The 24,451-nt window shown below is 40.6% G+C and overlaps 1 long non-coding RNA gene across 2 annotated transcripts in view; it reads right to left on the bottom strand.

Moving 5' to 3' along the window:
• Positions 1-6,110: 6,110 nt before the first annotated feature.
• LOC129010469 (uncharacterized) overlaps positions 6,111-24,451 on the bottom strand; it is a 32,732-nt gene continuing 14,391 nt past the window's right edge. The window contains exons 2-4 of one of the 2 annotated variants that reach the window (XR_008493003.2): positions 11,424-12,025; positions 9,576-9,657; positions 6,114-7,902 (exon numbers count right to left, since the gene is read on the bottom strand). This is a non-coding gene — a long non-coding RNA (uncharacterized LOC129010469). Of the gene's footprint in view, positions 7,903-9,575; positions 12,026-24,451 lie in introns of both variants that reach the window. The other variant, XR_008493002.2, reaches the window with a different exon arrangement.

The raw sequence follows: 24,451 nt of genomic DNA, 5'->3' as shown, positions 1-24,451 counted from the left end.
CATAAAAAAGAGCAGGATCATGTCCTTTGCAGGAACACGGATGGAGCTGCAGGCCATTATCCTTAGCAAACTAACACAGAAACAAAACCAAATACAGTATGTTCTCACTTATAAATGGGAGCTAAATAATGAGAACACATGGACACATAGAGGGAAACAACAGCCACAGGGTCCTACTAGGGTGGGTGCAGGGTGGAAGGGGGGAGAGGACCAAGAAGAATAACTAATGGGTGCTAGGGTTAATACCTGGGTGAAACAGGCATACCTAGATGAAATAATCTGTACAACCAACTCCTGTGACACAGGTTTACCTATATAATAAACTTGCACATGTACCGCTGAACTTAAAATAAAAGTTAAAAAAAAGAATGAAAAAAATTTAAAAATACTTTATTTTTAGGGCCATTTTAAATTCAGAGCCCATTGAGGAGAATGGACAGAAAACTCCTGCATACCTCCTGCCCCAACCCATGTTCGGATACGGCCTCCTGGACTATCAACGTCCCTATAATTGTTTGTTACGATTGTGGTACATTTGTTACAATTGATGAACCAGCACTGATACATCCTTATCACCCAAAGCCACAGCTTACATCAGTAACCCTTGGTGGTGTTCATTCTGCGGGTTTTGACAAGTATATAATGACTTGTACCCTCCATTATATTATCATACAGAGTAGTTTCACTGCTCTAAAAATCTTCTGTGCTCCATATACTTACCTGTACATTTTCCCAGTCTCTAGAAACCACTTATCTTTTTAATTTGCCTTTTCTAGAAAGTTACATAGTGGGAATCATATGGATTGTAGCCTTGTGTGATTGGCTTCTTTAAATACACATTTAAAGTTCTTTAGTAGCTTTTCAGGGCTTGATAGCTCATGTCTTTGTAAAGCTGAATAATATCCTATTGTCCGGATATATCTGTTTACGTATCCATTACTTATTGAAAGACATTCCAAATTTTGTTAATTATGAATAAAGCTGCTATAAACATTCACGAGTAGGTTTTTGTGTGGACACAGGTTTTCAATTTCTTTGGGTAAATGCTAAGGAGCGTGAATTCTAGATTTTATGGTAAGCATACATTTAGTTTTTTGAGACTGCAAAACTGTCTTCCAAGGTGAATATACTATTTTGCATTCCCATCAACAATGAAGGAGACTTCCTGTTTCTCCACCTCCTTGGCAGCATTTGGTGGTTTCAGCGTTTTGGATTTTTGCAAGGCTTATTTTTTGGTACTTTTCTTTTATGTTGCTATTGTTTGGCTTCAAGTAGAATCTCTAGGTTTTCTTGTTTTGAGTGAAATCAAGAAACAAGAATGAGCTGGCACGGTCAATCTGGTTGGCTTATAAGAACTGGAAAACAGGAGACTAGAAGATAGAACCCAAAATTGTGACAATAATCCTATACACACTTTGGTTACTTATCCACCAACTGTTGTCCTGAATTATGATTTGGTTAAGACAAATCATAATTTGTATGTAGAAAGACTCTTTCTACATACAGCATGCACCCCAGGAGAATCTGAATTCACTCCAACTTGAGGGATAAGCTAATTCTATCCTCATTTCCAGTGAGGGTGGAAATGGTTATGTGACCCAATTTTGGCCAATGTCAAGGAAGTTCTGTTTGTGGGTACCCAGGAGAGAAATGTCCAGATTCCTAAGAAAGAGACAGAGGATGAAATGGTCATTTCTTGTGCCTGCTGTTACGTCTGAATGAGACTCTTGGGATTGCTACAGCCATTTGCAGCCCTTGTGAGGACAAAGTCATCACCAAGAATGAAGGATCGGGGAGATGGAACTTGGGGCCTTGGGTACAATATTTAGCCCTTGGATCAACTTCCCCCAAAGCCATTCCTATTTAACTTCTTGTTAGGTGAAAAAAGATGTATCTTTATGGTTAAGTTGAATTAGAGCTCTGTCATTTATGTTGGGAGTTTTCTTCACTTATAAATACTCATGCTTGCTATTTTCTTTGTATGGAGAGTAAAATAATTTAGAAGACTTGAATACTTAATATGGGTCATGAGTAGCAGCGCCAGGGAGAAGGAATTGACTTTCATGGTTCTGGATTTATGTTTAGTGAAGGGCAGAGAGGAAGAAAATTAGGAGAAATATTCTTATATTGGAAGGTTGCTGATAACTAAGAATTGCATTATTTTCTGGTAACAATTAAAAATTGGATTAATAACATTCTAACTTTTATTAGCTTTAAGTCATTCTCTATTCCAGCTATTAGACTCACTTCAAAGACGAAGGTACATTGAAAGATGGGATCCCATCTCTTTGTCTTTTTTATTCTTCTGAGACCAGAAGTCAACTTCCGCTTATCCCCAGCCCATTCTTTCCTGACATCTCTGATTATTCACTAGTCCTAAGGGACTGAGGTCACTGAGTCCCATGCAGACACACAGATTGGATATAGGTCATAGAAGTGTATTTTATGTTGCTGTTATGACAGTGTTTAAAAAACAAGATTTGTTTTCACTTTTCCCTACATATTGAAAGATGTCACAAAAAAGAAGCCTCTGAAGTTGTGTCCCGGGTGCCCCACATTAGGCAGAGCAGAAGCTCCCTTGTTTGCCACAGTCCTCACCACTCCCTATTGCCTTATGATCAACCTCCCAGACCCACTCACACTGCTTTCCTTGACACCTATTAAATTTGAGTTTATTGCCTCTATAATCATTCTAAGCTGGCATCCAGCTTGCTCTCTCATTGGAAGGATTTCCATCACCAAATATTCTACAGGGTAATGTTTTCATTCCAGGCACATAAACATTTGTAAGAAAGAACAAAACAGTGGTGACTGGAAAATTCAAACTTTAATGAGAAAACGAGCCAAAACATTCACTTTATTTTTATAACTATAAGGAAAAATTTAAAAAGAAGAAATAATTGGAGCTAATTTATTTATTTTAGAGTGGACTTTTTGATTTAATTTATTTAACATTTTTTAAAAGTTGACATTTATCTCTGAGAATTATCTCACAGTTAAATATATAATATCTGAAAGGGATCAAAATAATTATCATTTTTAATCATTTTTAATTTCCTGAAAAGAATTACTATGAATGTTGCAAACATCCATTTTTTAATAACTGAACTTGATTACTCTAAAAGTTTGTAAAGAAAGGGTCATCTGCAATTTTTTCTTCTTAATATATTCATTTACAAAAGCAGTAAGAAATTGATATAACATGTCAAAACCCGTTAGATATAGCTAAGGCTCATCCAGCTCTATCTGTAACCAAATCCAGACTCATGGAATATTATGCAGCCATAAAAAAGAATGAGTTCATGTCTTTTGCAGGGACATGGATGAAGCTGGAAGCCATCATTCTCAGCAAACTAACACAGGAACAGAAAATCAAACACCACATGTTCTCACTCATAAGTGGGAGTTGAACAATGAGAACACATGGACACAGGGAGGGGAACATCACACACTGGGCCCTGTCAGGGGTTGCGGGGCAAGATGAGGGAGAGCATTAGGTCAAATACCTAATGCATGTGGGGCTTAAAACCTAGGTGACGGTTTGACAGGTGCAGCAAACCACCATGGCACATGTATACATATGGAACAAACCTGCATGTTCTACACATGTATACCAGAACTTAAAGTAAAATAAATTTTTTTAAAAATGAACTTTTGCACTGTTACATTTTAATATGGAGCTTGAATCACAAGTCATTTAAACCCTATCAACCACCACGAACCTCCACCACCTCAAAGATGCTGGAAATTTAAAATGTGTTTGGATAGAAGTATCTTTAAACCTCTCTCTTGTAATGAATGGATATTCAGTCTATGATTTGTGGGGCTTGCTCCAGAATCTGCCTTAGTAATAGAGTAAACTATAGTAAACTCTTTACCATAGAGTTGGGAGGCTGATTGAGTGAATGAATGTGAACAGAATAATGGGTAAAGACTAAGTATGCCTTACACACAGAAATTAAGGAAGGTTTGGAGCACATAGGATGTGCCAATTAGGCATTCCATCCAGTTGCAGGTAACATAGATCTCTTCTAAAATATGAGTTTATTTCTCCCTCACATATCATGAAGTCCAGAGGTTTAGTAGTAGAACTTGTGCAATAGAAACTTAGTTCCATCAATATCCACCTACATCCTGTCTTTCTCTCTCTTCTCTGCCATCTGTAATCGCTGACTTTTATTCTCATGTTTATCTCAACATCACAACAGAGCATCTGTATACCAGCCATCACTTCAGCATCCCAGACAGGACAAGAAGGAAGGTGAGAAAGACAAAAGAACAATTGCCACCAGAGTCACCACCTCATCTAAGTATTCCTTGTAGATGCCATCCAATAACTTCGTAGCCTTTATTTCCATCTTATTGGCTGCTGTTGAGTCACAAGGTGATGTCTACCTGTAAGAGAAATTGATCCATGCAGTTTTTGTTTGTGTGTGTGTTTAGGTGTATTTATTTTTCCACTTCCAAGAAAACTACAGCACTTTTAGAAAGAAAGGTGAATACACAGTAGACAGAGAGGTCCAATATTAAGATGACAAGGGTCCTGACACACCAGCATGCAGGATCCCATGAATATCACTGACTTATGCACTACCAGCAAATATTGCCACTCCTGAGTTCTGCCTATGCTGTTTCTCAGTATTTGTCTATAAATGGACACACTGTTGTGTTTAAATTCATCTACTTAAAAATGAACCTTTTCTTGAACTCTAAGTGAAAAAAATCACTACATCTTGCCATAAAAATAAATATAATAAAGTTGAACAATTTTAGAGTGCTCTACCTACATAATCATACCTCCAAAATTCTGAACATGGATTTGCTGTTTTAAATAGGAGCTCAGAAAGTGTAAAAAAATGCTATTACAAAAAAAGATGATCATTTTGTATCACCAGAAGGATAAAAGATGCTAATGGGAAATGATTCCTCATAATATTATTTAACATTTTTTTTTTTGAGACGGAGTCTCGCTCTGTTGCCCAGGCTGGAGTGCAGTGGCGTGACCTCGGCTCACTGCAACCACCACCTCCCGGGTTCAAGCGATTCTCCTGTCTCAGCCTCCCGAGTAGCTGGGATTACAGACGTGCTCTAATTTTTGTATTTTTAGTAGAGATGAGGTTTCACCATGTTAGCCAGGATGGTCTGGACCTCTTGACCTCATGATCCACCCACCTTGGCCTACCAAAGTGCTGGGATTACAGGTGTGAGCCACCGCGCCGGGCCATATTATTTAACATTAAGAGTGATGACACCTAAAATTATCTCACATTCCAGTCAAAGCACATGTCTTCTGTACTGACTTTGTCTAACAGTTTCATTTACAGATGAGATAATGAAACCCAAGAAAGGCGTATTTTTTTCCTGAGATTTACCGCAGACAAGGGGCTAGGACATATGTTACCAACCTCTAAGTTTACGATCATTCTACTTCACCTCATCACCTTTTATCAACACCAATACATTCAGGAATTCCGAAGTTCCTGGAACACAAACTTCACTGCTTCAACACTACGTGGATTGGAGCACCTGTGTCTGGTCTTCTGCAAAGCAATGGGTAGACACTGGTTTATAAAACATGTATGCTGCCTGCCCCTGTGGTGCGCAAAACTGAATGCATGATTTATTAGCAAAACAGATGAAAACAAAATGAATTCCAATGCAAAGCAAATGGCTGAGATTATCTTCAAATAAAATAAAAGCCAACTGATAGCTAAAAATGCTTTTTGTGGGTTTTGATTCACAGTTCTCATTCACTAAAATGACCCTGGCTGGAAATCAAGACCATCCTGGCTAACACAGTGAAACCCCGTCTCTACTAAAAATACGAAAAATAGCCAGGCATGCCTGGGACTATACTGCATGTACTATAGGCACGTGTCTGTAGTCCCAGCTACTCGGGAGGCTGAGGCAGGAGAATCGCTTGAACCTGGGAGGCAGAGGTTGCAGTGAGCCAAAATCACACCACTGCACTCCAGCCTGGGTGACAGAGTGAGACTCTGTCTCAAAAAAAAAAAAAAAAAAAAAAAAAAAAAAAAAAGACCCTGGCTGTGAATTTGACTCAGTCCCTTCATCATCAGAGTGCATTTGTTCTTTTCTCTATACATGTTAGCATTTAATTTAACATAAAGTGCAAAGAAATGTTCAGTTGCTTTATTTCTTCATATAGAAAAAAAAGACTCATCTTTAAGTTAAGCTTGATTTTTATTCTGTTATATCATTTAACACATTTCCATGAGTCTATTTAAAGATATGGGCTAGCACATGAAATATTAGCATGTGGCCAGACTGTGAACATTTAGTCTGGACCCCAGGACTTCATTTGCAAGTGTAGATTTCATTAGGTTAATGGGAACAGTGACCACACAACAGCAAGGGAGCCTGTCTCCAGGGGGAAGGACGTTCAGAGGAACTATTACAATCACATTTTCTTACTTTTTTTTTCCTTCTTGAATTCATAAGTCAAAGTTAAGATTTGCTTAAAATGTCACAGAGTTGAGACATTTGTTGAGGGTGAAAATAACTCCATTGTCTTAGATTGACAATTTCTGAATGTGTGGAGATGCTTACCAGACACGTTCTTCTTGCCCATTGCACAGACAAAACCAATTTTCTGAGACTGTGGTATTGCAGTAAAGAAAGAGTTTAACTGACACTAGGCCAGCCATCTAGGGAACAGAATCAGTCTCCCCAAAGGCTTAGATGTTAGGATTTTTCAAAGATGCTTTGGCAAGCAGGAGGCTAGAAAGTGGATGCTGTTGATTGGTTGGATATGAAATCATAGAGGTGTGGAAAATGATACTTGTGTGCTGAGTTTATCCCCAGGTGGGGCCACAGGACCGGTTCAGTCATGACTCACAAGTCCAGATGAGGTCAGTTGATTGCCAGAATGCAAAGGTCTGAAAAACATCTCAAGAGACCAATCTTAGGTTCTACAGTAGTGATGTTATCCATAGGAGCAATTGGGGAAGGCTCAAATCTTGTGACCTCTGGCCACATGACTCCTGAGTAGTAAGGATGATAGAAACTGCCTATATTTTAGCAGAATTCAGACTCCTCCCATGAACCTCATCTTGAGGCCTTTCATTAGTTTTTGGTCCCTGAGCAAGGAGGAATAAGTTTTAGGAAGGGACTATTGTCATTCTTGCTCTAAGTTAAACTCTAAGTTCCTCCCATGGTTAGCTTGGCCTGTGCTCCGGAATGAGTGAAGATAGCTGGCTTGTGAGGCTTGAGGCAAGATGGAGTCAGCCATGCAAGACTTCTCTCACTGCCCTGATTTTTGCAAAGGCAGTTTCAGTGTTTTGTGTGATGTGCCTTCTACTCAACTATCCAGGTTCATTCTTCCACACTTCTAGGCTGAGACATAGGTCCATGACTTAAGTAGCAAAAGATGGTCCCGCTGGGCAGGGTGGCTCATGCCTGTAATCCCAGCACTTTGGGAGGCTGAGATGAGTGGATCACAAGGTCAGGAGATCGAGACCATCCTGGCTCACATGGTGAAACCCTGTCTCTACTAAAAATACAAAAAAAATTAGCCGGGCGTGTTGGTGGGTGGCTGTAGTCCCAGCTACTCGGGAGGCTGAGGCAGGAGAATGGGGTGAACCCAGGAGGCGGAGCTTGCAGTGAGCCAAGATTGCGTCACTGCACTCCAGCCTGGGTGACAGAGCAAGACACTGTCTCAAAAAAAAAAAAAAAAAGATGGTTCCTCTGGCCTTGAATTAGGAGGACAGTAAAAATATTCAGGACCAACAACTGTCACCCCATCAGGCAGAACTCACCACTCACCTGGAACAATTCAATGCAGCTCAAATTCGAAATCAAATCTAGGTTCTTAATGTGCTACTTGGAGCCTGTGCTTGCCCCCAGAGACTTGTTTCTTACCTGCTTTCCCCCTTACACGCTGGCCTGCAAAGAAATGAGGAAAAAAAAATTGGTTGTTTGCTGACATTTAAAAATAAAAGGATCTAAGTCCAGGTGTAATGGCCCAAGCCTGTAATCCCAGCACTTTGGAAGGCTGAGGTAGGTGGATTGCTGAGCTCAGGACTTTAAGACCAGCCTGGGCAACATGGTGAAATCCCCTCTCTACCAAAAATACAAAAAATTAGCCTGGTGTGGTGGGGAGTGCCTGTTCTCAGACACTCAGGAGGCTGAGGTGGGAGCATCACTTGAGCCTGGGAGGCGGAGATTGCAGTGAGCTGAGATCCTGCCACTGCACTGCAGCCTGGTTGACGGAGTGAGACTCTGTCTCAAAATAAATAAATAAATAATAAAATATAAAAAATAAAAATTAAGAATTTAAAAAATGAAATTAAAAATAAAAGGATCTAACAGCAAATGACAGATTTCTGGCACTTTCTGGCAAATCTAAGGGATCTACTACCACATTTCTTTAGAGTAACAACCATGGAGCTTTTAGATGGGTGCCTTCATTTCCTGAGGCAGACACAACAAACTTAACGGCTGGAAACAATACAGGTTGATTCTGTCACGGTACAGGAAGCCAGAAGTTTCGCAGGCAGAGTCACACTCCCTCTGAAGGCTCTAGGAGAGGATCTTCCCTTGCCTGTGCTGCCTCCAGGTCTTCCTTCCTCTGCTGGTGGCAGCTTCACTCTCATCTCCGCCTCTCTCTTCACAGGCCTCCTTCCCTGTGTCTCATATCTTCCCCTCCTTTATTTTATAAGGACACCACTATTTGGATTTAGGGCCCTCCTAAATCAAGGATGGTATGATCTCAAGATCCTTAACTCAATTACACCTGCAAAAATCCTAGTTCCAAAATAAGGCTCACAGGTGCCAGGAGTTGGATGTTAGATGTAATTTTGCGGGGACACTATTCACTCCCCTAGTGGGGTCTCCACTTTCCAGCATCTTCCCCATTCCATCTTGTATATAGCCAAATTCTCCTTGCCTATCTCATTCACCCATGCATTAGAGTTTCTAAACCTGATTTCAGCGTATCTTCCAGCGCACGGTCTTGAATGGAACTGTCAGAACCAAATTGCACTGGGCAGAGTTAAAGAAGGCTTCGTTCAAAGCTACTGAAATACGGTAAAGAGACCAGAACTCAGTTTGAGCACAGCTCCTCTGAAGAAAGTGCATATGTGTGTGTGTGTGTGTGTGTGTGTGTGTGTGTGTGTGTGTGTGTGCGCGCGCGCGAAGACCTGGGGTCAGGGAATTGTAGGCCATCCGTCTTGGTGAATCGGCTTTCCCCCCCAAAAAAGTGAACTTTCTCGTATCTTTACGACAAGAGGGAGTTTTAACATTTGGAGCAAGACTCCCGCTGAAGTTAGGCTCCTTCCCTCCCACAGAGATGGGGAGATAGGGCAGACCATGTTCCTGGATGTCTACATTTCAAATGAATGTCTCCCAGGTCCTTGAGAAAGACAGGTCAGGTTTTTAGCACTGGCAGGAGGATTTGGAGCAGGTTTGCCTCTCCAAGGGGCAGAGAAAGAGCCGCAATGGCAAGTCTTCTAAAGTAAATGCTCTAAGAATAGGGAAACCAGGGACCTGGAGGCAGCAAGAAGAGTTAAGCTGAGAGGAACATTAGGGCTGTCTTGGTCTGTACCCATGCATCTTACCTGAGTCCTTACATTTATTCAAGCAGTTGATTTTCACTTCCCAATGGCAAGCTCAAGAACTATTCTAAGTCAGTTTGTTCACCTGTCGAAGAGGAAAATAAAGTCACCGCTTTGTAGGGTTGATATGAAGAGCAAATGAGACCAACTATTTAAAACACCATGGTGACAGGGGCATATGGACCCGGAGAGCCGGATCCCACATGTGCAGCTCAGCTTCGGAACACAGCCCTCAAATCTCGCCCGCATTGTTGCCAATGCAGAAAATCTTTCCCATCAAGGTCATGCCCTTTTAGGGGTGGCTCATAGCCAATAATAGTAATAATCGTGAAACAGCCTTTGCAAAATTACGACTGAGACCTAACTTAATCGACTCTATCTTGCTTCTAACCTCCAAGCTGTTCTTGTTCATTCCTAGGCTTAGGCTGAACTAACCTTGGGAGAAACTTAGTTTATAGTTTAAACAAAGTTTATAGTTTTATATAGTTTAAACAAAGTTTATAGTGTAAACAAAGATCGTAACAGCCCTTTCTCAAAGCAGACCTCCTTCTTGCCTGGGGACTAGTTGCCTTTGTAGGACTAACATTAGCCACAGGATTAGAAATTATGGTTTAGGAGTCACACAGCTGGAGGCTACAAGATTCTGACCCTCCCTAAGCTGCCCCTAAGATCAGTGCTTGAGATATTTTGCAAACCCTGCACTTGATGGATCAGCTGGCACCACCCAGATAGATAAACTGGCCCATCTGATCTTGTGACCCCCACCCAGGAACTGACTCTGTGCAAGAAGACAGCTTCGACTCCCTGTGATTTTATCTCTGACCAATCAGCACTCCTGGCTCACTGACTTCCCCCAACCCACAAAGTTGTCCTTAAAAACTCTACTCCCTGAATGCTCGGGGAGACTGATTTGAGTAATAGTAAAACTCCGGTCTCCCGCACAGCTGGGTCTGCGTGAATTATTCTTTCTTTGTTGCAATTCCCCTGTCTTGATGAATCCACTCTGTTTAGGCAGAGGGCAAGGTGAACCCCTTGGGTGGTTACCATTGCTAAGGAGTAAATGCCTGACCCGATGGAGCACAGCTCTGACAGGCCATGTGGGTTCCTGAGCACCAACAGAATGGGCTGAGGCCGCCGGGACCACCTCCAAGCTCAACATCCTCTCTGCCAGCTTTCTCCCCTTTCTCCTATAGATGTTTATATCAAGGACACTCCCAAATAAATGTCTTACATGCCAAACTCAATTTCAGAATCTCCTTCCCCCCGAAAACCAAACTGCAATGTATACTCAGCACAGAACTTGGAGAGGGATGCCTCTCAGCCACCCATGGTGACGTCCACCACTGCCAGGGCTTCCGCTGCTGTCACTGTTGACCTCAGCAGCCTTTCCCATGTCAGGCGCTGGGTGAAACCATCCCCCTAGGATTGATAAGAATTGTATACAAGGTTTTGGACAGAAATAGAGTTACGGTTAAGGATGCATCAGGCTGCACTCTGGCCCCTACCTTGTTGCTAGAAACCTAGTAGCACCAGGTCTACACCAGGTGCTTCCCTGTTGTTCCTACAGACAGGATTTAGGACACAGGGTCATGAGACTGTTGAAGGATTGACTTGCATTCCCATTGCTCCTGTCGACAGGACCTCTGACAATCAGCTCATGGGGCTTCTGTTTAAGGATTGCTTAGGATGTTTTTCAGACCCCAAATTCTAGCAACTAGTGTGTAGACCCCCATAGGGGAATGAGATTGTCATGAGAATACAGCTTCTTCCTCTCCCTGGCCCATGACTTTGCCCTGAACTCCAACTGATCAACAATTCCCACCCTTCAGCCCACTCCAAATCTCTTCAAACCTTAGCCCTGAATTCCTGGCAGAGATGGATTTGAGGTTTCCTCCCATGTCCTCCTTCGGTGGCCTTATGATTAAAGCTCTTTCTCTGCTGCAACCCCATGCCTCCAGGTGTTGACTTGCTGCATATGTTGGGTAAGGGATCTATTATGGTTACACAGGGAGGCAGTGGCCCCCTACCATCCTCTTCGCATTCTGCTGCTGAACAGATGCTTCTTACACGGCTGGTAATGTGGGCCCTCCTGTTTCAAGGTCCCCAATTCAGAAGTCTCATTTTCCCAGAGTGTGCTGTCATGGGGCCATGTTCTTCCCTTTGCTCTTGGAGAATAGACAAAGCTACTCAGCCCAGCCACAGCCTCAGAGTCTTGTCCTACCTCCCTCTCCAGCCTCAACTCATTCCAGGCTCCAGTTCAGTATCTGTCTCTAGCCACACTGATTTTCCTTGAGCTTCCTGTGTTTGCTGCTGTCTCTCCTGCCAGCAACATATCGGGGTGAGGCCATAGCTTCTTTATTTACTTCATTTTTTTGTATGTTTCTCATTTGCTTCAATTCGAACATCTTGTCTCAAATGGAATGCAGAAGGAGAGATGAGAATCCTGCTGTCTTCTATTAAAGAAAACATTATGCATAATTGCAAAAATATAGTACAATGCTGCTATCCTCAGAGTAATTTTCTTTTGAAAAGTATATTTTTTCATAAAAATATTTTATCTATATTCACCTTTAATAGGTTTGTTTTTGTTATTTTTAAATGAAATAAATATTTTAAATATCTCAATGTTTAATATTGTATTAATGTTATATATTAATATCACAATAATAATATTACATTATTGCAATAATGTATTAAATACAGATGCATCTGAGGCATAGAAACAAAACATCTTTGGGGTCCTCAGTAATTTCTACAGTGTAAGTCACCAGTGAGAATACCTGAAATGGACAAAACATGACAGATCCTATCAAGCTCAGATGTGGGTGTAGCTCTTTCCATCTCTAGCCTCATTCACCTCTGCCTCCTGCCCCAGTGAATGTCATTCTCCAACAAAGTATTTGAAAAGATATTTTTCTTTGAAAAAAGTACACAAATGGACAGTTAGCAAAGGAAGAGATGCTCAACATCGTTAGCCATTAGGGAAATGCAAATCAAAACCACAGTAAGGTTATACTTCACAACCACTAGGGTGGCTATAATTAAAAGACAAGTAATAACTAGTGTTGATGAGGATGTGGAGAAATGGAAAGCTTCATAATTCCTGGTGAGAATATAAAATAGTGCAACCCCTTTGGAAAACAGTTGGATGTTCTTCAAAAAGCTAAACATAGTTGCTAAATGACCCAGCAATTCCACACGTAGGTATATACTTAAGAAAGATGAAAATGTGTGCACACAAAAGCTTGTACAGGAATTTTCAGAGCAATATAGTCATAATAATCATGGAATGAAAACAACCCAAACGTCTCTGCACTTGAATGCATAAACAAACTATGGTCTATCTAGACAACAGCATAGCACTCATCCATTAAAAAAAATGAATTACTGATTCATGCTACAGCAAGGATGAACCTTAACAACATTATGGTAAATGAGAGGATCCTGTCCCAAGAGATCATCATATGTTATGTGATTGTATTTGTATGAAATGTCAAGAACAGGCAAAATTATAGAGATGAAATGTAAATTAGTCGTTACTTAGCACCCGGAGGGTGGAGATGGAGGGTCATGGGAGTGGCTGGCAATGGGCACAGGGTTTCTTCTTGCAGGGTGAAAATGTTCTAAAATCAGATTTTGCTGGTAGCTGTGAACCTAATAAAACCATTTAATTGTACCCTTTAAATGAACGGTTGTGTGGTCTATGAATTATATCCCAATTAATTTGTGAAGTTGCATTTTCAAACATTAGTAACAGTGAGTTATGTTTAAAATTGATATTTTGGGAAATTCAGAGAATGTCCTGGTTAAACTTTTGAAGTTCTTTACCTCAATATAGCTACCCAATAATACGCTACTAATGAAAACTTAAATCCCATTTGTAATTTATTCCTCCAGAGGAGAGCAACTTTATTAAACAACTTCCTTTTTGTGGGTGAAATAAAAGCATGAAGCAATTCTCTGTCTTCTTCATCTCAGTGTTTTCAATACCTAAATGTCTAAGACAAGTTCATATATATAAAACCTACTTTAGATATCATAGTACGGACATCTTGTCAAGTGATCATGTTTAAATGAAATTAAATCCTCTTTCCTTCTCACAGCCTTTGAGTATGCTCAGTGCGTGCCATCATGGGGCCATGTTCTTCCCCTTTGCTCTTGGAGAACAGACAAAGCTACGCAGCCCAGCCACAGCCTCATAATCTTGTTCTACCTCCCTCTCCAGCCTCAACTATTTCCAGGCTCCAGCTCAAGTCATACATCAGGTAAGTGGCATTCTGTAATAGCTGTCTATTTGATACCCAATCCCCTTTACTTCTCAAGCTTAAAATTGCCCGTTCTTTGTTCGGGCAGTGGTGAGGCTAACTCGAGGTGACTGACAGTCTTACTCCCCTTTTGTCAGGTCGTCTTTAAAGATAAGAGTGATTGTTTGACCTAAGTTAAATTACAAGTCTACATATAAATCACTGTGAGGCATTTCTTGCCAAACTTTTGTTTATGGATAATAGGAGAGATATGGCTGGCATCATCTCTTTCAGATATTTTTGTGTTGATTAGGATGTGATGGCTTGAGATACAGTGGTCATTTTTCAATGATAAGGAAAAAACCAAAGGATTCCAAAACATTCTCTTGATGCCTCTAAACTGCTGTACTAACTCCAGTAACCTCTAGAAATGCTGTCACATGAGGAAAAACAATCTCTAATGTTTAATCCATTACGATTAATTTCACCGTTACTTGTAGATAAACTCAATTCTGCTTGATAGAAAATAAATATCATAATGGTCTTCCTATTTCCTGTTTTTCCATGGATTATACCTTGTGTGTACATCTGCCTCTTCTACTATATTTAAAGCTATCTAGGGATAGATTCAAATCTTATTCACCTTTATGGTCTTCAGAGTGCAAAGCAGAGAAAATTGCTATAGTATACTTGAAGAGGTGGCCTTAAGAATACCACGAGTTATCCCAAAATGTAATGAAAACAAAACTAAACAAAACAACTTCACAAGGACTCACTGTGCCTGGTTCTGAGCATCATTAAATCACAAAATACAATCTCTGCCCTCAAGAATTTCATGGTCTTCTGAGGAGAAAATGAATTTTTCTAATACAGTTAATTTTCTGTAAAACATGGCCATTTACAAATAAGTTGTATCATTTCAATGTTTTCAACTGTAGCTACAGAAAATCCTGGCTCATCAGACTTCTGCAATGAAGGGTCTTATTCTCTCTCTTAGAAAGCCCAAAGATCCAGTGGCAGGGAGTGGGGGTGCTGAGTTGGCAAAGTCAACAGCTCAGCCATGTCAACTTGTCCCAGGTTCCATTCATCTCTCTGCATGGCCATCCTCCTCAGAATGGCTTCTCTCTTAGACTAGTGGTAAGGTAGCACCTGAAATTCCAAGTGCCATCAAATGAGGTAGGAAGCTCCTCATAAAGAAGACAGCAGGTAGCTTCCTACATCTTTTTTTTTAGAAGAGCAAAGCTTTTTACTAGAATTCCCCTAGTAAAATTCTCCTTATAGCTTGTTCGTCTGAGTAAGTTCATAGGTTTACACACTCCTGAACCAATGACTGCAAGGGAACTAGAATACTCCAGGGTCAAGCAGACCTGCCTTGTCCGAGGTTGTGATGGTGAGAAGTGAATCCCTGGAAAATAGTATGGCTTAGCTAGGCAGGCCTCAGCAGGCAGTAAATTCTAGGTGTGTGATCAACACTTTTCACAGAAGACGTAACAAACAATTCTAGAGTCAGCCACAAGTTAAGTCATTCATGAACATTTCAGAACATTTGAGCACACATTATACTGGATCTCTTCAAAAATTACAGAGAAATCCGTTACTTGTATGCCAGACGTGTCCAAGGCTGACCCTTTGATTCACAGAACACATGTGCATTTGTGTGACCTGTAATGGAAAAAAATAGAAGAATATTTGATATTTTTAATGCATAAAGCCCTTGGAACTGAAATACGGATTATTTCAGGAAAATTCAGCTTTCCTCTGAAAGAGGTTTATAAACCTCTTTCCACATTTATTTAACAGAATTTTATTGATTTTCCAGTATGTGTCAGGCACATATCTTCCTTTCAAAATGGAAACATGAAGACTCACATTGCTAGCCATTTCCTCTACATGGAAAATTTGAAAAATCCATGCCATCTGAAACACCACCTCATCCAATACACAGCTATTTGCCATATTCTTATCATTTGACTTTCAGGAGCATCGACATATTTGAGAAATAGACCTCAGTATGAACAAACATGAGGGGTGAAAACCGAAAATAAAATTCTAAGCCCCTCAACCAACTGGAAGGGCTCCCTCTTGGTCAAGGGGATTCTGAAGAAACCCGCAAAACTAGTTTAGGCCATGACTGGGAGGCGGTGGGTTGGACATACCTCGTTATACCGTCCTCCCTTTGAAGTTCAGATACAATTGACCAGCATTAACATTAAAACAGAGATCTCAAGACTGACAGAGCAGAGTCTCTGTAACAATAAGTTACCAGATTCCAACAGGACTTTCATATATCACATGACAGATAGCAGGCTCTGAGGGAAATCAAAGTATTTTACCCCAAAATGTATTTATTTGACATGTTTTAGAATGGCCCTGCACAGTTGTCTCTTGTGAGGGATATTTGCATTCTGTAGCAAATTCTTTCTTTACTAAGTCTTTTCCAGAGAGTCCGGAACATTTTAAAGGTCTGGATAGGAAACATTTGCCATCTATTGCCTCAAAGCATAGCTACCTATGAGACTTCATCTGTGTAATAAGAACCTTGGTCTCCACAACCCCATATCTTCAGTCAGACACTCTTGTATTAATTCCAGGTCTTTAGATAATAACTGTTTCAACCAGTTGCCAATCAGAAAATCTTTGAATCCACCTATGACCCTCAGGTCCCCACTTTGAGTTGTCCTGCGTTTCTGGACCAAACCGATGTAAACTGTACAAGTAGTGACTAATGTCTTATGTCTCCCTAAAATATATAAAACGAAGCTATAACCCAATCACCTTGGGCACATATTCTCCGGAACTCTTGATACCATGCCTTGAGCCAGCCATGGTCACTCATATTTGGCTCAGAATTAACGTCTTTAAATATTTTACAGAGTTTGACTTTTTCCATCAATAATGGTGAACATACATTTGCCCTGAGAGAGGGGAACTTTTTAAGTAAAGGTGTAGTGATTGAAGACCCAGTTTATGGGGAAAACTGAGTATTTAGAATTTAGGAAATTGAGAAGTATTGATCGTACAGAGCTGGAAGGAAGGTTGACGAAGATACTTAACTGCCACTGTCTCAGACAAAATTGCCAGACTATGCCATGTTCAGTTTCCAACAGGGACCTCACCCACACTTAGCACAACTCCAGGGGGCTCCATTTACATAGAATTCATGGGAATGGACTGCTGCAGATGTGAGTGAGGCTGCCCTGGCCCTGCATCTGCACACTTGGCAGCCCTGAGCTCACACCTCTGGGCTGGAAATCCTTTAGGTCCCACTCATCTAGAAGCTGTCAGTCACCAGATTTGCTGTCTGTCCTGGTTAGACCCTGTTACAGCCATTCCAGAGAGGGCCTCCCTGACCAAGACCTCACCCTAGACTTCTTCTGCCCTCCTGTTGAAATGCTCACCCTCTAACCTGAAGTTAAGCTTTCTTTCTGCTACATTAGAACACTCCTATCCTTTTGTGAGCAGGTAGTGGAAATGAGCTTGGTGTTCCAGGAGCAGGCACTTAGTCGGTGGCTTCAACTGCACACTGAATTGCTGATTCTTTTCGTAGTCTGCCTCCACCTCCTCATCTCTTGAATTTAATTAGATCTACATTTCACTCTGTTCTAACTGAGGTCATTTCTAGAATTTTGAGAAATTTCTAGAAAATACATAGGGTTATCTTTCATTCTGGTTTGAAAAAGTGGAGGAAAGTCTGAGCTCATTCTATCTCACAATGTAGTTCAGTGGAAAATGCATTATTTCAGAGGTTGGGTCCCCTTGCCCGTCTCTGGGTGTCTGGAGAGAGCTCACAATAACATAGGCAATTTCTATTCCATCTCCTGCCAAAGAGGAACAACTCTAGGCAAGACTGTGGTTGTCTCTATTTATTTTTACTAAAATACTTATTCAAATTTAATTTAAATGTAAATGAGTCCCTTTCCACTTGGCTTCTGGATATCCATGAAGGCAGCATATTGTTAGCAGGACCTGGAATTTCTGGTTGGACAATGAATAATTCCAGACTTAAACAGGATCTGCCCAGAGATTTCTCTTCTCACAGGCCTGATCCATCTGATCACTTTCTCAAAACATAATGATGCTGAATCTAATGCACCATTATCTTCATGACAGCTCAGTACTCCATGTCAAACCACTAAATCTAACATGTGTCTTTCTCATTTAACCCCAGATTGTGTCCTGTGGACTCCATACCTGGTGCTTCTGGACACACAAGGGAAAGGCATGCTTCCATAGTTATCTATTTCAGTTAGGTCTTTCCAAATATTGGTTACATTTTCTGTTCTTCAAGCGATAAAACAATAATATAATAAATAGTAGCAGATTCGTAGAAGGAGGCTTTCTGAGCCAGCAGTAAGGAGGGTACGGTGGCATGCTTAGATGAGCCTTTGTGTGGCTGTTGACCAGTAGACATTGTCAGTCATGTATAGTAAATTGCAGCTCTTCTCAGTAACCCCCCATGCTCAGTTCCCATCCCCAACAAATCTAGCGGGACATAAATGTCTTCATTTATTACTTAACTTTTCAAAATAATTGAAACCAAATATTTAAAAATAAATATTTGTAATAAATACAATAACATAAGCACATAGTTTAGAGATTTAAAAAATATTGTGGAATATCTGACTTCCTTACTTTCTAAAACCAACAATAAAGTATTCAAAAATGTTTTAGGCATTTCCCAGTAAGACAGCATACAGCCAAATCGCAGCCCAAAACTTACTTGCTCCTAATTTCATGAATTACGGAGACAAACAAAAATAGTAAGCTTTTGAATATACTGAGCTTTTGTTTAGTGCCAACTGATTCGCCCACATTATTTTATCGTAATCTAATTACACTGTACAATATGTTCAACGCCTCTTTTATAGATGAGGAAATTGAATAGTTAGGAGGTAACATGAATTGTATGAATTTATTTATTTATTTTGAGACAGAGTCTCGCTCTCTTGCCCATGCTGGAGTGCAGTGGCGCAATCTCATCTTACTGCAACCTCCACCTCCCAGGTTCAAGCAATTCTAGTGCCTCAGCCACCCAAGTAGCTGGGATTACACGTGTGCACCACCATGCCCAGCTAATTTTTGTATTTTCAGTAAAGACAGGGTTTCACTATGTTGGCCAGGCTGGTCTTGAACTCCCAACCTCAAGTGGTTTGCCCGCCTCAGCCTCCTAAAGTCCTGGGATTACAGGCATGAGCCACCAGGACCTGCTGAATTTAGAAAGAGCTTAAGTAGTACAAGAGCTGATGTTTGAACTTAGGGCACTTTGACCTCAGAGGCTGTAATCTTAGCACCCCTCTACTAAGTCCCTAAAACAAGGTTAGCCCTTGATGAAGAAAGGACTGAGATGAGAATTCTTTGGTGCCCTCATGAAACAAAATCTAGTTCACGAGATAGGGAGTTAAAGGAGGGCAGGAGAACAACGTTTGGCTTCTTCTTCTCCTAATTAAATGGTTTCTTGGGAGGCCGAGGTGGGCAGATCACCTGAGGTCGGGAGTTCAAGACCAGCCTGACCAACATGGAGAAACCCCATCTCTACTAAAAATACAAAATTAACCAGGCATAGTGGCACATACCTGTAATCCCAGCTACTCGGGAGGCTGAGGCAGGAGAATGGCTTGAACCCGGGAGGCGGAGGTTGCAGTAAGCTGAGATTGCGCCATTGCACTCTGGCCTGGGCAACAAGAGCCAAACTCCGTCAAAAAAAAAAAAAAAAAAAGGCTTCTCAATGTGGGATTTGGTGAACCACTAGCGTAATTGTTCTATTTATTTGACAAGTGCCGTAATTGTTTTTAGTGTTTATGACTAAATCATGAAACTCTCTATACTTAAATGTATTCCAGAAAAAAAACATTCAAAATATGCTATTAGGATATTCAATAAAATATTTAAATATTCACAATATTTAGAAGAAGAATATGTACATTCTTCTGACTGCTCTGAAAGTTGATTTTCCATGTTGATCATGACAATGAAGTAGTTTGGAGAGTCCTCTGGCTGAAGGCAATTTAGAAAGTTCATCCTGAACTGCATGCTCTTTGCAGATGTTAATGAGTGGATTGTTGTTTTGGGTTATAATGATAATTTCTGGGAGTATGGCCAGAAATGGAATGCAGTGCTGAAGGGCTGGCCTTTTCCTCCTCTGGACCCTCCTTCATAAATTGGTTTATTGGAAATATTTCTAAAGCAAAATAGAGAAAAAGGGTAGGGGTATAGTATTCACAAACTGGTGAGATAAATCTTCGATGACTTACATGTAAACATTGATGTGTCAACTTGATGACCTCTGTAGTCTCTGGATATTCTCAGGTAGCCTTTGTAGGGAGAAAATACAATTCTTAATACTACGACCTGACTGTATATTTTTGCTAATTTCTCTTCTTTCCTCATTGAACACCAGGATGGCTTTTCTATGCAGATAACTTGAAACACAGAGCCCAACTTTGGTCCTGAATTCTGAGAACCACAGTTCAGAATAGACGCTAAAACGTTTCAATGTTAGCAGCCTTCCCCTATGACTTTATGAAGTGTAGCCCTACAGAACTCAGGAAGCCACATTTTCCATCTGTCACCTTCTGACTGTTGATCCTGTGGGTTCACAGGCCAGGGGGATGCTGGTGAGGACCCTTTTCACTGGGACCCCCAGGAGTTCCTGACAGAGGAGACAGACTTGGAGACACCAGTAGTCTAGTGAGAAAGGGGCTTAATGTCATGAAGTATTAAAAAATCTAATATATTCGAACATTTACGAGAGAATATTTTGGAAGGAAACGTCAAGAAATGTAGAAGAGAGGGAGAAGAAAGAATCTCTGAAAGTCACCTCTTTGGGTGGAATTTTCTCATTTCTGTATTTGTGGTCACCATTGTACACTGGTAACAAGATTTCCTGCCATAAAAATTTCTCAGATGGTGAAATTATTTACAATATGGATACATTTATTTCTTCCTGTGTGCCTTTGTTTGTTTAAACATTATTTTTGAGTACTTAATGTGAGTCAGTTTTACTCTAGATACCAGGATTGTAGAGTTGATCAAGACAGAGAGGACTCTCATCCCCTATTACTTAATTTTTCAATAGGATCAAAATAAAATACTTTTAAATAAATGTTTATAATAAATATAATGACATAAACACATAGTCTGGAGATTTAAGAAATATAATAGACTATCTGCCCATAAAAAAATATAGCTGATTTCTCTACTGCCTAAAATCAACAATAAAGCATATCCAAAATGTCCCAAGACTTTTTTAAAGAGTTATATTTTTGTGAAAGGAGACAGGCAGTAGATATATAGAAGATGATATAATTTTAGGTAGTGATAACTGCTATAAAAATAAAACTGGATGATATAATAGAAGATAATTAGGGAATTAGGGCTAGCTTAGATAAGGCTTTAAGGAAAATTCATACACTTCATTTATTAAACACAGATATATTCCAATTTTCTCCTTCTTGTATCAAATTCATTATATATTCTCAGTAGTTTTCTAGGAATTTGGCTATTACCTGAATTTTTTCTTTAAAAATAATATTGTTTATAATATAAATTTCTTATTTTAAATGTGCATGGGATCTTTAATGATGCCCTATCTTCATTGTCAATATTTGCAATTTATTCATTCTCTTACTTTCCTTTATCATTCTTCCTAGATTCAAATCAATTTCATTAGTCTTCTCAGTGAAATACCTTTTGCATTTGATGATTTTTTTCTATTGTATATTTTGTTTCTATTTCACATATTTCTGTCATTATTTTCTTCCTTCAGTATTTTCTACTTTCAAGAGAATTTACTTTCTGCGACTTGCTGGTTTTTGAAAATAACATCATGGCATGAATATTTAGTTCATTGATTATGGTGTCTTTCTTTTTTTCTGGATGAATATATTCATTCAAAGCTATTGTTCCACTTTCTGCATCCATTGTGCATTTATTTCTGGGCTAGGCCCCAAGTAGAGGCTGAAGGAAATAGAATATGAAGAAGGAGAACACCTTTGTTGCTCCTCAGGACCTCTCTGTCTGGCAGTGGACACAGGGCTTGTGAGTCCTGCATAATGAGATCATATAGGATGGTCTGCCCTGAGGATCAGACAGATACTTCACTCACATTTCTATGGCTCTTGAAGGAGAACTTCTAACTTGATGGATTTTATTACTGCCCTGGATTTGACAGGTCCCCTCTTGATGGGGAATCGAAAAGGAGCATTTCCTGCCTTTCCTAAGTTCCTCCACAGTCTATGGGCCCTATGCTCACACAGACCCCCATAGAAACCCACCCACAGTTTGCACTCCCCCGTTCCCAGCCGCACAGACAGATCAACGTGCAGAAACAGATGCACACAATGATGCCAAACTCAGGTTCCAACCAGGTATCAAGAAAGATGAGAAATTCTGAAATAGTATCCTGAATCTGCTATGCATGGGTTTTTCAAAAGAAATAATACTTTTTTTCACAATTATTGAAATCTTTTATTTGCTTTAAGACTTTAGAAGCTTTGAGGGGTGAGGAAGAAAGATTCTTGGAGGTGGATTATCTTTGAAAAATCAATTGTGCTGTTACCTCTATTCCCTCCAAAGGGAGAGAAAGTGCCCATCTTCTTATCCCAAACCCCCCAAAGGAAGAGGATCCAACAGGGATATTTGTAGGCATTAGGATGCAACCCCTATGATTGGGGGAGATGGTGGCCTGAGTATGATTTTCCAGGACAGTGAAAGGTAGATGTGCCTATAAAAGCTTAGCTCTTGGGAGCAGCCCTGGACTTTCAGATTTTCCCAAGGCCAGAAACACAGGTATGTTTTATCTCTAAGCAAGACAAGTGATACAATCTACAAAGACATTGGCACAAAAGTTGAAGACATTTTAATTTTTAGCTTCAAAGAACAAAATAAAACAAAGTGAAAAGCACATGAAAAGAATAGTCACCTTTTCTTTGGAAATGAAGCTGATGAGAATATCAGAAGGAAGATGCATTGTTCAGTAAGTTTTCCTGCAAAGGTTCCTAATCATCTCAACAAATCATAGTTCCATTAATTTGAAATTGATGTAAAGTTGGAGGAAGAATCAGGTCTAGGAATACGTGAGCGTGTGTTTACTTTTTCTTATAAATGCCTCCAGAAAGATACAGCTCAGCAGGACATCCAAGGTGATTGCTTATGTAAAAATTCTAATCCTAGTGGTATTAGGCCATTCTTGCATTGCTATAATGAAATACCCAAGATTTGGTAATTTATAAAGAAAAGAGGTTTAATTGTCTCACATTTCTGCAGGCTGTACAGGAAGCATAGCTCTGGCATTAGCATCTGTGGAGGCCTCAGGATGCTTGCAATCATGGCAGAAGGTGAAGTGGGAGCAGGGTTTCACGTGGTGAAAGCAGGAGCAAGAGACAGTTGGCAGGGGGAGGTGCCACACACTTTTAAATGAGCAGATCTCCTGAGAACTCGCTATCATGAAAACAGCACCAAGCCATGAGGGATCCACATCCATGACCCCAGAATCTCCCACCAGGCCCCACCTCCAGCACTGAGGATTACAATTCAACATGAGATCTGAGTGGGGACGAACATCCAAAGTATCTCACAATTATTGTATTCTGGGTCAAGTACAGTATATGAGGTTTACCAAGAGCAGTTTGTCTAAAAGTCTCAATATCTCACTAGATAAAAATCTCAGGCTCCAAGAGGTAGGGCGTTGAAAAGAAAAGCCTTATTAAGATATAATTCAGTCTCTACTAAGAATACAAAAATTAGCTGGGCGTGGTGGTGCATGCCTATAATCCCAGCTACTTGGGAGGCTGAGAGGCAGGAGAATCGTTTGAACCCAGGAGGCAGAGGCTGCAGTGAGCCAAGATCATGCCACTGCACTCCAGCCTGGGGTGACAGAGCCAGACTCTGTCTAAAGAAAAAATAAAAAGATATAATTCACATAACATGCAATTCACTGCAATGCAATTGGCTTTTAGTGTATCCACAGAGTTATGCATTTATCACATGACCAATTTTAGAACATTTCATTACCCTAAAATTAAACCCCACATCATTTAGCTGTTGATGCAGGATTTTTCTCTGCCCCCTTTGCCAGACTCGTGGAAGGGATGCCCATCTACTCAGTCTGCCATGCTCAACCGTCTGCAGAAGGGAACAAGTGAGTGAGCGAGCTTGGGATCTGGCTGGCTGCTTTGGGCATCAACACAGGAGCAAGCTCTGAGTGAGACCTGGGGCCAGTCCAGGCATGTCGCCTTGAGGGGAATGTGGCAGTGCCCAGGTGAGGGTGCCCATGACCCTGAAGCCCAAGAGGAGATGTTACAGAGCTCCTTTAGTTCAGCCATCCACAGCGTGTTAGCAGCTCAGTTGGCCCCTTGCCTCATCCATGGGGTGGTTGCCCTCTGCCAGCAAAGGCAAAGGGCTTATGTGACAGCCTTTCTGGGTACCCACACTCAGTGGGTCCTGAGCTCTTGTCTGACATCCAAGAAGAATGAAATCATGCAGACAATTGAAGGATGGTGGAGGTGGAGAATTTTATTGAGTGAAGAAAACAGCTCTCAGTGGAGAGGGGAGCTGGAGAAGGGACAGGAAGGGCAGGTCATCTTCCCTGAAGTCAGGTTATCCCTTCCCCAAAGTCAGGTTGTCTCTTCCCTAAAA

The sequence above is a fragment of the Pongo pygmaeus genome, chromosome 10 (genome assembly GCF_028885625.2).
Source record: "Pongo pygmaeus isolate AG05252 chromosome 10, NHGRI_mPonPyg2-v2.0_pri, whole genome shotgun sequence".
NCBI lineage: Eukaryota > Metazoa > Chordata > Mammalia > Primates > Hominidae > Pongo > Pongo pygmaeus.
The sequence above is the reverse complement of the archived record's forward strand: the minus strand, read 5'-3'. Positions and strand labels throughout refer to the sequence as shown.